At 35.9% G+C, this 12,957-nt stretch overlaps 1 pseudogene; it reads left to right on the plus strand.

Annotated features, from left to right (window-relative positions):
- The first annotated feature begins 2,997 nt into the window (after window positions 1-2,997).
- Window positions 2,998-11,475, plus strand: LOC140522968 (cytosolic acyl coenzyme A thioester hydrolase pseudogene; annotated as a pseudogene).
- Window positions 11,476-12,957: the final 1,482 nt, after the last annotated feature.

A 12,957-nucleotide genomic window follows, 5' to 3' on the forward strand; every position in this document is an offset into this window, starting at 1 on the left:
AAGAATAATGATTTATAAGTGATTAAGGATTTCAATTATCCAGGTACATGCTGGAACTGTCTCCCTATCAAATTATAGCAGCTAATACATTCTCAGCCTGTTTTAGTGCTAATTTCATTCTTCATAGAATCAAGAACTTGAGAGCTAGACGGAACCTCTCCAGCCATCTGATCCAAACCTTACATGAAAGAAATACCCACTATAGCATAATGGATAATTGATCATCTAGGATCTACTTGAACCTCTAAGAGGAAAGCTATCACCTCTTGAGGCTGTCCCTTGCACTTATGTACACCTCTAGTTGCAAAGAAAATTTTCCCAATGTCAAGCCTAAAATACTCTCTTCACAATTTTGACCCATTCTTATTGGTGTTGTCCTCCTGGTACCAAACAAATCGACAAATATTTATTAAGCACTTAGTATGTGCCAAATCCTGAGCTAAGTTGGGAGTACAAACACATGCAGAGAGGGTTAGTCCCTGACCTAAAGAAACTTACATATTCTAGTAGGGGAAGACAACAATTAAAATTAACTTGAAAAGAGGAAGAGTGAAGCTTGGGGCATGGTAGAAGAAGTCCCAGTGAATCAGGTCTGGAGGAATATTTTCTATTTGTCATGATAATCCTTTAAATATTTTAAGATGCTATAATTCACCCATTCCCTACACTTGTACCTAGTCTTTTCTTTTTCATGCTCATCATTGTATGACATGGCCTCAAAGCCTTTCACCATCCTGGTTGTCCTCTTCTGAATGCTCTCCAGTGGTTAAATGACCCAAGGCCAAGCACTGATCATTAACATACTTCATTGGAAACCTTTCACCATATTGACGTTAAACCATCTGTGATTACCTTTAAAGTCTGGCAATCTAACCAGTTCTAAATTCTGTGTTTTCAGATATGCATTTTATCCTTTCAAAATAGTATGAGATACTTTATCCAAAACTTTGCTAACATCTGGGTAAACTGTATCCACAACATTTACTCTTATGGTAATTCTAATGAAACAGAAAATTAGGTTCTTCTCTTGGGTCCTTATATCACCGATTCCTTTCTTAGATGTCCATCCAATAATCTTTTTTAATATGTTCTAGAATTTTCCTAAGCCTCTGTCAAGCTCAGCAGCCTCTAGTTTTCATACTCTGTTCTATTCCCTTTAAGATAATATTGGGACATTTATTCTTCTTCAGACTGAGGCATGTTTCCCATTCTCCATGTTCAAGGGTAGGGAACCTGTGACCTTGAGGTCACATGTGGCCCTCTAGGTCCTCAAGTGTGGCCCTTTGACTGAATCCAAACTTCATAGATCAAAACCCCTTAATAAAAGAATTGTTCTGTAAAACTTATACTGAGTCAAAAGGTTGCTCCCAAGGAACTAGAAAGCCACATGTGACTTCAAGGCTGCAGGTTTCCCACCCTTGTCCACAATCTTTTAGGTATCATTAACAGCTTGGCACTCACATTTACCACTTCTTTCCATACCTGAGGATGTCGTTCACCTGAACCTGACTTGAATTCTCCAGGACAACTTCAAAAAAATTGAAAATATAGATGAATGGAAGAAATATTCCGAATGTGATTCGAAACAATAAATAGGAATTTATTGTTGAAGGGAAATGATGAAAGCCTTGAGTGTAAGTGACTCTCCCATCCTAGAATGTGATATTTCATAGAATTTAGAACCAGGAAAGATATTAAAAAATATACAATTTTATCCTAGTTTATAGGATGATTTCGAACAGAGATCTGTCCTTAGGAACCTGTCCTTATGGTTAAACATTTTAATTATTGATTTGAATGAAGACATAAACAGCATGTTCATCAAATTCACGGATGATTCAAAGCTGGCAGGGAGAATAAACACTTTGGAAAATGGAACTAAGATACAAAAGAAGCATACACTAGATTCAAGAAAGTGGAATTTAATAGAGGTATCAGTAAGGTACTATATGAGTTCACAAGATCAAATTCACAAAAAAACCAAGATAAGGGAAATCAGACTAGCAGTTTGTTTGATGAAGATATGGGGTTTTAGTGGATAGTTAGCTCAAACTACATTAACAGTATGATTGGGCTGCCACAAAAGCCCAACCAGCCCTTGGCTGTCTATAAAATTAAAGGTGAGAAAGACAGATGATCGCCTAAATGGATTTTGCCATGGTCAGAGTCTACAGAACTCTATTGAGTTCTGTGTTCTACAATATCTAGAAAACTTAAATTCTAGATCAAAATCTAGACTGTTATGTTGAATTCTGTGCTCCATATTTTTAGAAAGCCAAGATTCCATCTGTTCAGAGGATATTGAACATTAGGTGGACGAAAATTGTGACCATGCCTTACCAGAATCATTAGAAGAGAGGCCACAAAGAATGGAGAAAATGTGATCTGGTGGAAAGAGTGTTGCATTTTTGGAAGAGAGGACGTTGGTTAAAATCTCACTTCTGCCACGTACTAAATGTGTGAACCTAGGAAAGTGTCCTAACTTCTCTGGGCCTGTTCCCTCATCTGTAAGAGGAAAGAGGTGGGCTAGATGAGCTCTAAGGATTCTCCTAGCTGTAGTGCTTATGAGATGACAGCTATCTTTAAGTATTTTAAGGACTATCCTGTGGAAGAGTGTACTGCTTGTGGTAGAGAACAGAATTAAAAGTAATAGATTGAAGTTGTCATAAGAAATATTTAAGATTTTTTTAGTTTTGATGTAATGAAAACATTCTTAATTTTTTTGTTTAAAAGTGACAACTTTTTAGGTGGGTCTTTTCCTCGGTTTATATATCTTCAAATAAAGATTGATTATCTTTTATAAGATTGATTACCTTTCATCAAGGATATTAAGATGGCATTACTATTCAGGTACTTAGAAGAGTAAATGTCCTCTGAAGTTTTTCTACTAGTGACTTTCTGTGAAGTGATTTTTAACTGAGTTGGTTTTTGAGTTTTTTGGCCTCCTTATTAGGGTGTCAGTATTTTACTGATAAAAAACTTGCCCAAAATACTAACATGCTGGCTGTGGTGGCACATGCCTGTATACCCTACAAACTGGAGAAATTGAGTCTGGTGGATTACCTGAATTTCGATGCCTATAGAGCAATAGGGCTAAAGCTTATGGGTTCCACTCTGAGACTGATGTCAATGTGGCTTCTTAGGAGTAAGGTTCCTAAAATGCTGCAGGTGAAAGCTTCTATGCTGTGGAATCTGGGTGGGATAGGGAGACCCAGTTTCTCTCGCCATCTCATGCCTTAGAGTATTATAATAGTCTGCTGGTTGGTCTCAATGTAACAAGTCTCTTCCCATTCTGATCTATCCTCCATGGAGCTGCCAAAGTGATCTTCCTATTATAGTTCAGCTCTGATAAGGACAACTCTTCTATTCAATAAATTCCTATGGCTCCCTATCACCTCCAAGATCAGATATAAAACCTTTAGTTTAGAATTCAAAGTCCTTCATAACCTGCCTCCCCTACCTTTCTAGTCTTTTTATACCTCACAACTCTTTACCCCCAGAGTACCTCTGTGATCCAGTGACATTGGCCTCCATGCTATTCCTTGAACAAGATACTCCATCTCCTGACTCTTGGAGTCACTGTCTGTCTTCCATGTCTACAATTCTCTCCCTCTGCATCTCTACTTCCGAGCTTTTCTGGATTCCTTCAATTCCCAATTAAAAATCTCATCTTCTCCAAGACTTTCCCCAATCCCTTGTGCCTTCCCTCTCTTATCTCTAATTTATGTGACTTATTTGTATGTAGTTTTTTGCATATTCTCTCCTCCACTGGACTGTGTACTCCTTGAGAGTTGGATTTGTCTTTTTTTTATATCTTCAGCACTTCTTACAATGGTTGTCACATAGTAGATGCTTAACAAGTGTTTATTGATTGACTGACCCAGTCTCAAACAAATACTAAGTCAATTTCATTATTTTTATCACTATTCATTTCTCAGAGTCAGCTTCTTGCCTAAATATGTTAGTTTGGGACTGTTGTACTTTTTTCTTTCGCAATATTTTCCTTTTCTTTCTTCTGTTGATTTTGACCTTTAGTCAAACCAGTTGTAACTGAATCATAAATGGCATTGATAACTAGTCATATGGTGTCTTCTTTTAAGATTGGATCAATTTCTTTTTGTTTTTCTTTCTTAAAAAAAAAAAAACCTCTTTAGTATTTACAATGTCCAAGCTTTCCAACTCCATTCTTGAAAAAAAAAATACAATTCAGGATATACAGGCATGTGACTTCTATCATCCTTTAGCCTCTTTCATTTTTTAATCCAAAATCATATTTTTAATCTTTTGTTTTTTACTGTCCTCACCTACATCCACCTTTGCATCCAAGTCACCAAATGTCAAAGTTGACTTGTTCTGAATCAATGAATGAATGAAAAAAAACACTTATCAAGCCTTTACTACATACAAAGTGCAACATTTCAAAGGACCTTGTCATGTTTCACATAGAATTTCTCTACTTCTTCATCCTCTGTAAAACATGTAAGAACAGAAACTGCAATTATTTTCATGGTTGTCTCCTCCTCATTTACATTCATCAGCAGCATTGATGAAAGATGACCAAAGTCATTCATTAAATGCCTACAAGAGCATGTGACAGACACTGTGTGAGACTCTGTGGATACAGAAACCAAAATGAAAGTCTCTGCCCACACAAAGCTTACAGTACATTTTACTCCTTCTTTAACCATTGTAAGCAGAAGTGGGGTATCCAAGAAATATTCACTTTTATCAAATTTGACTAATTAAAATATATTTATTAATCATCTACCATGTTTATAGTACTGATAGGCACTGAGTGATAAGAAGATAAATAAAATCTGACCCCTGTCTTTGAGAAGCTTGCAAGGCAGTATAGTGTAGTAAAAAGAACACTGAATTTGCTATCATGATATGACTGGTTTCCAGTTCTACTTAGTCCTTGTGAGACCTTGGGAAAGTCTGCCAAGCTCTTTGGAGTCCGGTACATAAAATGGCTAGAGGATTTCTAAGTTCCCTTCCAGCTCTCAGCCTAAGGTCCTTTGAATATGCCAGAGAAGATGAAATAAGCACAGAATTAACTATAATATGAATTAGAATGCGAGAAGTATAGGAGAGAGGTACAAAGAAAGTACTATCAGATAACCATAGAGATTATTTGTGTTTGGGTAAATGATGAGAAAGCTTCATAGAAAATTTAATGCTTGAATTAATTAATTAATGCTCAAGGAGAGTAAATATTTCAACAGGTGGTAAAGGAAAATAGGATGGGAGTGCATTTTAAACATCTAAGGTATTATTTCAGGAACTTGGGATATAAAGACAAGACGATAACCGGGTACTTTCTTCAGAATAAATGATGGATCAAATTAATTCTGCCATTGTTTCTGATTATGGTGTGTCAGTCTACTCTGCTTTGGTCCCACTCACTATCCCTATAACTCCCCTTTCCCATCTCTACTAAAGTGTCTCTCTCTGGCTACAGTCTGCATATTTAGGCTGTTTCTCCCTTTAGAATATAAGGTCCTTGAGGGAAGGGACTCAAAAAATATTGTATGCATAAGCTTTATGCATAATTATTGCTCAGTTATTTCAATCAATTCCAACTCTTTGTGACTACATTTTGGGTTTTCTTGGCAAAGAAACTGAAGTGGTTTGCCATTTCCTCCTCCAGCTCATTTTTTTCAAATGAGATAACTGAGGCACATTTGACTTGCCTCATCACTCCACTAGTAAAAGTCTGAGGCCAACTTTGAATGTGATAAGCTTTAATAAATTCTTTTCCATCCATTCATTCAAAATGCTGATATTCTACTAGATAGAAGATGGCATAAGCACAGGTTGTTTGCCTAATGCATGTGGATTTCTGAGAGCTTCTGGCATCAGGCAAGGCCTAACAATACCATCTTCTGTGGATCTCTAGTCTATCTTCACCAATATGTGTATTGTGATCATTGACTCTAACTTAGAGAAATAGTTTATCTTATTTGTAATTAGGTCAGATAGCTTCTGATTATAATTGATAATCTCCTTTTAAATATACTTTCCCAAGTTCTGTGAAATATATTTTTGGAAGCTACTCTTCCCGGCTAGAATTAAATTACTTTCAATGGTAATGGAGAGTCGCCAGCACTGATGTAAATGAGTTGTTAACATGGCACTTCATTGCTACAATAATTTAGCGCCACCAGCGAGCTTGATGTGTCTGCAATAAATGTTTTATTATTTAGGAAAAATACACTCTACAAGTTGCAATGTGCCATGCTCATTCATGCTGTAAATCAACAAAGATCAGTCGCCTGAATAGAAAAATGAAAAGCTTATTTAGAAACTGACATAAGCTTTCAGATGAGCAGGGATGGCTGAAGTTAACTGCACTCATTTTTCTCTGCTTGTCAGGGTTACCATTTGAATTTCACTGCTAAAGATAGTGGATAGTTTTGCTTTATGGAATTATATCTACAGAAACCATGTTTGCATTTATATAGACAGAGTCATAATAAAGTTCGGCATAAAACAGCCATGCCCAAGTTATAGGGGTCATGAATTTATGAAGCATTGAAGGTAATTGGCTAGTTTCACATCTCTTGGGCCAGAAAGGCCTTTTGAGGAGTTCAAAGCACATATTGGACACTGGTATGAAAGCATTCTTTGGCACCATAGGACATCTGCTTCAGACAAACAGAGGACCTAATGGTGTTTAGCATTTTTAGATCATGGTACATTTGACAATTAATCCCCAAACCTCTTACTTAGTTGTTAGGTGAGGCAGCATTAGAGTAGTGAATGTTCAACTAGCCCAAGAATCAGAAAGGCCAGCATTTAGCTCCTGCCATGTCACCTACCAGTTGTGTGACACTGAGCAAGTTATTTCACCTCTCGTTGTCCCAGACATCTTTTCAAGATTGCTAATAGTAAACAATTATTAAGTACCTACTATATGCAGATAGTGCTAAGCACTGGGGATACAAACATAGGCAAAAACCAGTCCTTACTCTCGAGGAACTTGCAATCTAATGGGGGGGATAGCATGCAGGCAAAAACAGTAATCTACATAGCATACTTCCCACAGTATCAAGAAGAAATTTTAGAAATTTTTTAATGATTAAAAACTTTTTTTCTAATATGAAATTCAAATTTGCCTCTTTGCAACTCCTACCTATTATTCCTAGCCCTGCTCTCTGGGATCAAGGAAGGAGTCCAAGGAGATGATGTATATAAAGAGCTTTGTAAGTCTAAAGTACTATGTAGATTTCAGCTGTCATTATTATTTCAGGTGATAACACTACTTATGATGAAGATGGTTTAGACCAAGGGTGGGGAACTTGTGGCCTCAAGGCCACATATGCCCCTCTAGGTCCTCATGTGAAGCCCTTTGACTGAATCCAAACTTCACAGAACAAATCCCTTTAATAAAAAGATCTGTTCTGCAAAACTTGTACTCAGACAAAAGGCCGCACCTGATATCAGAGCAATATGTGAGCTCAAGACCACTGGTTCCCCATCCCTGGTTTAGGTCTAGAGGTTGCTAGGTGGCACAGTGGATAGAGTGCTGGACCTGGAGTCTAGGAGACTTGAATTCAAATGTGACACTTACTAGCTGTGTGACAGTGGGCAAGTCACTGTTAGTTTGCCTCAGTTTCTAAAATTAAAAAATGGGGATAATAATAGCACCTAATAATATTCAGATTTTTGTGAGGTTCAAAGAAGATAATGTTTGTAAAGTGCTTAGCACAGTGCCTGGAATATATAATAGTTTAATAAATAATAACAATATAAAACAGCTTATTCCCTTCCCCCTAATCCTAATCTCTTATCCATTTTAAACGTCCCTAAGTCCTTCAGCTCTCTCTCATATGGAATGGACTGGATCTTTCATCATCTTGATTACCTTCTTCTCAAATATCTTGAGTTAATAACTGTCTCTTCTAAAAACATAGTGCATGGAACTGAACACAATATTCCAGAAGTGTTCTGACCCGGACAGAGCAGAGAAAGACATATTCCATTCTGAATGTCATGCTGTCCTTCATGCAGTCTAAGATCATGACGGCTCTTCCAGCTACCATACACATTCGCTTTGATTCATTTTGAGCTTGTAGTCCACAAACCTGCCCAAAAGTAACCTTTTCATTCTCATGTTTATTTTAGAGACAATGCTTACTTTTGGTTTGAAATAGATATTACTTATTATTTTAAGGAAAGCTCCATTGATTCCTATGCTTTCTAGTGTTTTTTTTTAAATAGGAATGTGTTGTATTTTGTCAAAAGATTTTTCTGCATGTATTGAGATATTTTTTGTTGTTTTTGTTATTGATATGGTCAATTATGCTGATATTTTTCCTAATACTGAACGACCCCTGCTGTATTCCTAGTATAAATCCCACATGATCTGAGTTACGATCTTTGTGATATATTGCTGCAATCACCTTGCTAGTATTTTACTTAAATTTTTGCATCAATATTCATTAAGGAAATTGGTCTGTAGTTTTCTTTCTCTACATTAGGTATCAAAATCATATTTGTATCATAAAAGGAATTTGGTATGACCCTTTCTTTACCTATTTTTACAAATAGCTTTGTGTAGTGTTGGGATTAATCATTCAATAAATGTTTTGTAGAATTCACTTGTAAATTCATCTTGATCTGGGGACTTTTTCTTAGGAAGCTATTACGGTTTGTTCATTTTTTTTCCTAAGTTATGGTTATTTAACTCTTCTATTTCCTCTTCTGTTAATCTGGGCAATTAATATTTTTGTAAATATTTATCTATTTCACTAAGAAGATCTGTTTTACTGGCACATAGTTGGGTAAAATAACTTCTAATAATAACTCCAAAACAAAAATTTAAAATGACTTGAAAATAATTCTTTTAATTTTGTCTTCTTTTATGGTACATTCACCTTTTTCAGATTTGATACTGGTTATTTTGTTTACTTTTTTCTTTTTCAAAAATCATATTAACCAATGACTTGTCTAGTTTATTGTCCTCCTCACCCATAAAACTTCTTCCTGATTTTACTTATTAGCCTAATGGTTTTTTTCTTAACTTTAAATTTTGTTTATCTCTCCTTTGAGTTTCAGAATTTCATTTCTGTGTTTAATTGAGGATTTTTAATTTGTTCTTTTACTGTTTTTTTTTTAGTTTCATACTCAATTCATTGATCTACTATTTCTTTACTTAATTGATGTATTAGTTTAGAAATACAAAAGTTTCCCTAGATACTGCTTACATGAATCCCCCAGATTTTAGTATATTGTCTCATTATTGTCATTCTCTTTAATGAAAGTTATTGTTTCTATGATTTGTTCTTTGACCCATTCATTCTTTAGGATTAGATTATTTAGTTTCCAATTATTTTTTAATCTATGCTTCCATGTCTCTTTTTTGAGTATAATTTTTATTGCATTATGGTCTGAGAGTGGTGCATTTAATATTTCTATTTTTCTGTATTTGGTTCTGAGGTTTTTATACCCTAATACATGGTCGAGTTTTCTAAAAGTTCCATGTGTAGCTGAGAAAAAAAGTATATTCCTTTGAAGTCCCTTTCCATTATCTTCAGAGGAATATCACATCTAACTTTTCTAACATTCTATTCATCTTCTTAGCTTCTTTTTTATGCATTTTTATAGTTAGATTTATCTATTTCCAGGGTGAGGAAACTAGAGGTACACCATTAATATACTTTTGCTGTCTATTTCCTCCCATAATTCATTTAACTTTTCCTTTAAGAATTTGGATGCTGTGCCTTTTGGTACACATGTTAGCTATTGATATTACTTCATTGTCTATTGTGCCTTTTAATAAGTTGTAATTTCTCCACTTATCTCTTTTAATTGGATCTGTTTTAGCTTTTGATTTGCCTGATATCATAATTACCACCCCAATTTTTTTTACTTCAGCTAAAGCATAGTAGATATTTCTCCAGCCCCTAATTTTAACTCTGTATATGTTTTTCTGTTTCAAATGTGTTTTTGGTATGCGACATATTGTGTACAATATATCCTGCTATCTGTGTCAATTTGATCAGTGAGTTCATCTCATTCATATTCACAGATATGATTACTGACTGTACATTTCCATCAATCTTATTTTCTTCTGTTTATTTTTCTCTTTTTTTCTTGTCCTTCTTCTAATATCAATTTTGTTTCTTACCACTGCCTTGCTTAATCTGCTCTCCCTTTTATTAGCCACCCCTTTTTATTTTATCCCATTCCCCTCCTACTTCCCTGTTGGGTAAGTCTATATTCAGTTAAGTATATATGTGTATGTATGTACCTGTGTGTGCATTTTTTCTCTTTGAACCAATTTAGATGTGAGTGAGATTCCAGTGTTGCCCACCCCCCACTATTCTTCCTTTACTGTAATAACTCTTCCTTTCATGCCTCTTTTATGTGAGATCATTTTCCCTCTTCTTCCTCTTCTTTCCCCCTTCTTGCAGGAAATCCCTCTTTCTTTCTCAACCATTCTTTATGTCATCCCAATATAATTACCTTATTCCCATGCTCTCTATGTAGAATTCTTCTAACTGACCTAAAAATGATAAAATTTGAATTTAAACAGTTTAACCTCATTGAATCCCTTATGGTTTCTCTTTCATGTTTCTTTTTTTATACTTCTCTTGAATTTTGTATTTGACAGTCAAATTTTCTGATCAGCTCTGGTCTTTTTATTAGGAATGCTTGAAAATCATCTATTTCATCCTTTTTTTCCCTTAAAGGATTATTCTCACTTTTGCTGGATAGGTCATTCTTGGTTGTAATCCTGGTTCCTTTGCCTTGTGGAATATCATATTCTAAGCCCTTTAAAGATAGGTAGATGCTAAATTTTGGGTCATCCTGATTGTGGTTCCATGGTATTTGAATGGTTTCTTTCTGGCTGCTTGAAGTATTTTCTCTGTGACTTGGAACTCTGGAATAAGAATATAATATTTCTGAGTTTTCATTGTGAGATCCCCAAGAATAAGGCAGAAAGAGATATGAAGCTCAAAAGCTTAAATGTATGGAAACCAAGTGGAAGAATGGGGAGATGCTGATGCTTTCTATTAACCCAGAACCATATACTGTCAGTTACAGCCGGTTCTCCTTGATACATCTAGAGGGACCATCGAATTGTACTCTACATGGCTTTGGGCATGGAGCTAATGGATGAAGTAACTGGGATTGTGACTGCTGATCATTTTGAGACCAATATTGTCATGGCTCTGGTGGATGCCATTAAATTTCATGATAAGATCCAGAAAGGTTGTGTCATCACCATCTCTGGACACATGACCTTCATGAACAATAAATCCTTGGAGATTGAAATCTCGGTGGGTGCCAATCTTGTCACGTTGCATTCCCAAGAGAGATACCATGCTGCTAGTGCCTTTGCCACTTATATTTCCCTGAGCAAAGAGGGGAAGACATTCCCTGTACCAGCTGTTAGAGACTAAAGAAGAGAAAATGCGTTTTAAAGAAGACAAAGGCAGATACCTGCACATGAAAGCCAAGAGGTAGGCCCAAAAAGATGTCACCCCTCAGAAGTGACCTTCTACCTGAGCTGCAGCAACCCAGGAAGATGCAGTCGGGAAGGAATTTGTTTGTTCACTTAGAAGTAACTCACTTGGCCAAAAAATCCTATTCTTATTAAAAACTTGTGTTTTGTGAAGTATTTGTAATGCAGTGCTAACCTGTAGTACATTCTGAAAATGTACACACCAAAGCTTATTTATATTACTCCTAGTTTAAATGCTATATAGTATTATTCCAAACTGTCTCAAGTCATTCCATGGAAAAACTTACAAAATCCTACTGTTGCCCATTGTAAGTTATATAAATAACACAATGACATTAAAAAAACTATTGTGGGTGGAGTGAAAAAAAAAGAAATTATTTTATTTACTGAGTTTTTGTACCTCTTTTTCTATTTCCATTGTACCTCAATTTCCATTCCATTTTCCATTCTGCTTTTCAAATAGTTATTTTCATCAGGTAAGTTTTATATCTCTTTTTCCATTCTGCTTTTTAAAGTGCTATGTTTTTTCATTATTTTTGTGCCTCTTTTATCAAGTTGTTAATTGCCTTTTCATAGAGAAATGACACTGAGTCTTTGGAGACTTTCTCTTTATACAGGACACAGGTTCAAGGGATATCTAGAGCCTGACGTGGGGCAGCTAAGTGGTGCGGTGAAGAGAGCACCAGTGCAGGAGTCAAGAGGACCTGAGTTCAAATCTCATCTCAAACACTTAACATTCACTAGCTTTGTGACCTTGGGCAAGTCACTTAACCCCAATTGCCTCATCCTGGCCTGTCATCAGTCATCCTGATAAATATCTAGTCACTGTATTCAGATGGCACTGGAGGAGATGTGAGGCTGGTGACCTGCACAGCCCTCCCTCACTCAAAATAAAGTCAAGTGCAAGTCATGTCATCATTTCTCTGATGGCATGGTCTTCTTCAGCAATGAAGGATGAAAACACACACACACACACACACACACAATTACCTTTTCATAATTTTTCTTTCTCTCTTATTTCTTTACCTAATTCTTCCTCTGCCACTCTTAGAGTTTGAAAATCAATTTCAACTCTTCCAGAAATTCTCATTTTTCTTTTTCCCCTTTGGTGCTCTGTTAATAGCTATTTTGACATAACTGTTATTTTTGACTTCGTGTCTTGATCTTCCTTGCCACCATAATAGATTTTTATGGTCAGGTTCTTTTTATTTTGTTGTTTCTTGTCATTTCTTGTTGTTTCAAGTCATTTCTTGACTTTGAGCTTTCTGTTCCTGCATGGATGAGGGGAGGGGCATTGTCCCAAGGTTCAGGATTTTTCACACCACTGTTTTTAAAGCTAGTTCTGGAGGGTTGGAAGTTTTCAGTGTTTGTATGGTGGTATGATCTAGGGACAGATGTAGTCACTGCTCTCCTGGTTTACATTCTGATCCTTACCCATGAAGGACCCTTGATCTCTTGCGATTGCAATTGACAATACTCCTCAG

This window comes from Notamacropus eugenii, chromosome 2 (assembly GCF_028372415.1).
Source record: "Notamacropus eugenii isolate mMacEug1 chromosome 2, mMacEug1.pri_v2, whole genome shotgun sequence".
Classification (NCBI taxonomy): Eukaryota; Metazoa; Chordata; class Mammalia; order Diprotodontia; family Macropodidae; genus Notamacropus; species Notamacropus eugenii.